The 4,871-nt window shown below is 43.1% G+C and overlaps 1 non-coding gene across 1 annotated transcript; it reads right to left on the bottom strand.

Annotated features, from left to right (window-relative positions):
- Positions 1-1,573: 1,573 nt before the first annotated feature.
- Positions 1,574-1,678, bottom strand: LOC121930244. Its single transcript, XR_006103892.1, has one exon. It is a non-coding gene; the product is annotated as a small nucleolar RNA SNORA5 (small nucleolar RNA).
- Positions 1,679-4,871: the final 3,193 nt, after the last annotated feature.

Here is a 4,871-nt window from a genome sequence, read left to right on the forward strand (position 1 = left end):
GGAAAGGAGTGCACTGATCCCAGAGGCTGTTAAATAGGCAATGCTAATTAAGCACCTGGTGTTTTGAGACAGCTGCCTATACATCTCCCAGCAGCCTCTTGACATCATTATTGCTTGCAGCCATTCTAACTTGGTGACTGCAGTATTCTTCAGTGTTTTATCGTTGTTGACCTTGGACTGGCTCTATTCATGACTCTGCCCATACTCCTTGCTGGCTTCATGTATCTGGACTATTGACTTGCTGTAACAACTTCTAGACCAGCTGACAACCATTCTCTTGCTTCAACCCTTGTTCTTGCTTGATAACTGGTGACTTGAATCTGACAGGATTAACTACTGACCGCTCTTGCACTCCCACCATTTGGTTCCTGGGGCAATGCTGGCTGGAGGATAGGACCAAGCCAAAAGATAGCGTCCCTTCCTTTCTCAGCAAGCTGCTTCTTGAGAAATCCAGGTAAAGATCAATTGTAAAGCATTTAGAGCAGGGGTGGGCAAACTGAGGCGGGTTACAGACCGCCGCCGCCATTGCTCCGTGCGGGAGCCGCAGCAGCCACACCCGCGGCTCCGCACGGACCGAAATAGAAGCTCCAAAAAGGAGCTTCTTTAAGCGACGTCATAGACGCCGCGACACGTGTGGACGCACAGCGTCCGATACGTAAATATGGCGGTGGTGTGGAACGGCTGCCGCCATATTGTACGTACAGAATACATACTAGGGTTAGGGGGGTGCAGAAGCACCGCCCCTTCCTAACCCTAGTACGTATTCATTACGTACTAAATGGCGGTGTGTAACCCGCCTGAAGCATCTTTCAGGAGTGCTTTAATAGTGTATTTCTGCACAGCAGAACTATATGGCCCTTGTGGTCCCTTCTAACTGCTTTTTCCAGTTGTTAGGTGGGTTTAAAAATTGTAAACATGTACAGTATTTTTATATTAGTGTGAATGTAAATTGTGATGGCAACATGTAGTGGAAATAATTTGGTTTACAGTGTTTACACTTGTGGGTCCCATCTTCAATATTTTTCATTATGTACTTCTATGCAAAAACAGGTATTCAAAAAACCAATGAAATTTTAAATCAAAAACACCCCTGGTCCCAAGTATTTAAGATAAGGGAGACTTAACCTGTACTGTAATTGTAGGCTGTTGAAGCTTTATTAAAGTTGTTAAGGAACCTTCCTACCTTACAGTTCTACCCAGGTAACAGCGTTGGAATGGCATCTTTCAAAAGCATTTGCCACCTCTGCAGCTCACAAGCAACAAGGGCTTGTCAGATGTCCAGTGCCATGGAATCATTCTGGGGCCCTTTCACACTGTGCAGTTATGATTCTGTTTTAATTGTCATGGTAACCTTCTGTTGAATTGTTTGTAGTTTAGGGAAAGAGGGATTTAGAATTCTCTGCCAGAGAGGTCTAGTGCCTCACCAAACTATAAACCCCAGGGTCCCATAGGATGTTGCTATGTCAGTTAAGGTATAGCAGAGTGTTTAGTTTTGCGATGCTCTGGGGGCAGCTAAAGTGGTGGAATAAGCCAAAGGGGGCAATGTTTAACTCCAGCTATCCAGACACTGTGCTAATTTGTAGCATGCTTTTATCCCCAGTCAAACAACAAAAACCTGGGGCCCATGAACTGTAGTTTTATGTGGCAGCCATAGGGACCCAAATTTGACAAGGCTGCATTAGGGAGTCCTGATGTAGTCTAGCCATCTGGCATGTGGTCTTCTTCTCTTTCTGCTGTCTTCCACCTTTCCCAGCATCATTGTCTTTTCCAATGATTCATGCCTTCTCATGATGTGGCCAAAGTACGACAGCCTCAGTTTTGCCATTTTGGCTTCCAGGGAGATTTCCGGCTTGATCTGTTGAAGGACCCATTTTGACTCTCCCCAGTATCCTCAGCACTCTTCTCTAGCACCACGTATCACTTGAGTTGATTTTCCTCCTATCTGCTTTCTTTACTGTCCAGCCCTCACATCTGTACATGGCAAAGGGGGATACAATGGCCTGGATGGTTCCAACTTTAGTGCTCAGTTGTATATCTTTACTCTTTAGGATTTTTTTCTACATTGTTCATGGCTGCCCTTCCATTTCCTAGTCTTCTTCTACTTTCTTGGCTGCTGTCTCTGTTCTGATCAATATTTGACCAAAGGTATGGGAAATCTTTGACTATTTTGGGGGCTTTCTAAACCGGCATTTGGGACGTCCTCCGGACGTCCCATTTTAAAAAAGGGGCGTCTCTTTTAGACGCCCCTGGGCCTAGTACGGACTCCGTCCGTACAAGATGGCGGCGCCCTTTCTACATGGGCGCCGCCATCTTTGCGTATCGGACGCTTAGCGTCCAGACGTGTCGCGCCGCTGCTGACGTAGCGAGCGCGCCCCTGGCGCCTCGCTACGTCGCAAACGCGACGCAAAAAGAAGCTCCATTTTGTAGCTTCTTTTTTCGGTCCGCGCGGGAGTCGGGCCGTCTGAAGGCTCCGGCTCCCCCGCGGACCTTCTGGCAACAGCGGCAGAGCGCCGCAAAGCGGCGGTCTGTACCCCGCCTTGATTTCCTCGTTATCTACATTGAATTTATGTAGATCCTCCATGGTCATTATTTTGGTTTTCTTTGTGTTCAGCAGTAAGCCTGCCTTTGTAGTTCCTTATTTAATGATCTTTAGTAATTGTTCTAAGTCTATGACATTTTCCATTAGTAGTATGGTGTCATCCTCCCATCTTCACTCCTCCTTATTCTGAATCTAAATCTTCTGTTTGTATGATATTTTCTGTCTACAAGTTGAACAGTTGAGTGATAGTATGCAGCCTTGCCTCACCTCTTTGCCAAGTGGAAACCATTGGGTTTCCCCGTATTCTGTTCCAATGTTTGCCTCTTGTCCTAAGTACAGGTTTCTCATAAAAGTTCCTAAACGTTCTGAGAAATTTCCCATGATACCGAATGTAACTTGTCTGGCGATCTCAGAATTCACGCCAGAGGGCGGCCTTTCCTTTCCGAAGTAGCCTTTTAAGAGATTTATTCATTTATGAAAACTTTCTTAAGCAGAAACCTTTTATTTTATCTCCGATGCTGGGGAGAAGACCAGTGTGAAAGTTGGGCTGCCTGAGAAACAAGGAGCTGGTTGGGATGAAAGGAGGCTTTTCAAACCCCAATTTGTTAAAATAATAAAATGAAGGCAAAAACAGCCAAAGCTGCAAAGATGCCAGGTCTCTGTGAATTCTCACTACGCCACACTGTTGTCTTAGGGAACTCAATGTTTGCTATTCAGTGCCTAGGGTGATGCTTAAAATTACTTATTAAGGGGCAGTGTGCAATTGTTTCCAAAAGCAACTTTGTGCAAAGGATAGACAGCAACAGCATGTTATGTATGGGGATAGTAGCAGATTCTGCCTTACTTTTGGAGATCTGCCACAAACAGACCCCTTTCAGGAAGCATGAGAATGTTTTTACATCTGAACTGGCATTGGCATGTAAAGATTGCATTAATAAATGGAGCGCCAAGGACAAAGGTAACATGGCTTTGCATGTGCAAACCCTAAAAACCGCAAATAAATACTACTCTTTTACCAAGGAGAGCATCTCTCTAGTAATCTCTAGGTCATCCAGCACAACTCTATGGTCAACATCTGCCAAAAGATGACTATAGAATCATGCTGGAGGACCTATAAATGCCTAAAGAAGTGTTTTTCCAGGAACTTCTAGGTTACTCTATGGTCACCTCTGGCAGAATTGTGCTAGAGGACCGAGAGATTCCCAGAGAGAACATATTAATCAAAACGGTAAATAATGAAATCTGCAAAAGTCAAAGCTGCAAATGTGGAGGGCCAACTATATTGTACAGTCGGCCCTCGATATCCACGGATCCTTTATCTGTGGATTCAAGCCCCCCCCTCCCAAAAAAAGACCTTAATTTTGCTATTTTATACGAGGGACACCATTTCACAACACCATAGTATTAAATGGGAACTGAGCATCCATGGATTTTGGTATCCATGGGGGATCATTGAACCAAACCCCAGCAGATACCAAGGGCTCGTATATTTTCTTCCCTACTGTAGGGTTGGATTAAGATATTAACTCCACCGTATCCCTTGAGTAGGACATGGAGCTGGTTGGAGCCTTGAAACTGGATGGGAAGGTATCCATGCAAAGTCTCCGGCCAAAGGATCCACAGAAAAACCCAACTTCCTTCAGTCCAACTTGCAGCAATGCCTCTGATGGAACTAACTTTATTTCACAGTGGTAACATTTTAGAGAGGTTTCAGAGTTACACAAACAAGGCAAATTATTTATTCAGGCAGGCTTTTAAATCAAAAAGTTTTGAAAGAACTGGCTGGGGAGTTTGTACTGCATGGTTTTAAAGCACTTTTATCTTTTTAATTGCATTTTATTTTTTATTGAGTAATGTGTTTTAATACTGTATCAATTTAATTCTGTTTTTTAATGTTCACTTTTGTATGTTTTTAATAGTATTTTTTTTAAAAAATTGTAAGCTGCTTTGAGTTACAACTTTGGAGAAAAATGGGATATGAATAAATATAATAAATAAATAATCTCATGAACAAAACTAATGTTTTCACCCCACTATTGTACTGTGTGCTATTTCCTATCTCTAAAGAGAACAGAATCTGTGTAACATCATTATTCCTGCAAAGGAAAGGATGTTTTCAGGTAAGGAAAATTTCAAAAATGTTCTTATTGCCTTATCTGTGAGTCTGAACCTGGACACAGTTTTTGCACTTAGAGCAGTTTGCAGAAAGCTAGTGAGACAGACTCCAAAATGGATTCAAAGACTTTAAACCTCTCAGAATGACTTTGTTTTGAATGGTTTAAGTATTCAGAAATAAACGTTTGAACTACTTTTGCACTTAATACTACAGCAC

Source organism: Sceloporus undulatus, chromosome 4 (genome assembly GCF_019175285.1).
Source record: "Sceloporus undulatus isolate JIND9_A2432 ecotype Alabama chromosome 4, SceUnd_v1.1, whole genome shotgun sequence".
NCBI lineage: Eukaryota > Metazoa > Chordata > Lepidosauria > Squamata > Phrynosomatidae > Sceloporus > Sceloporus undulatus.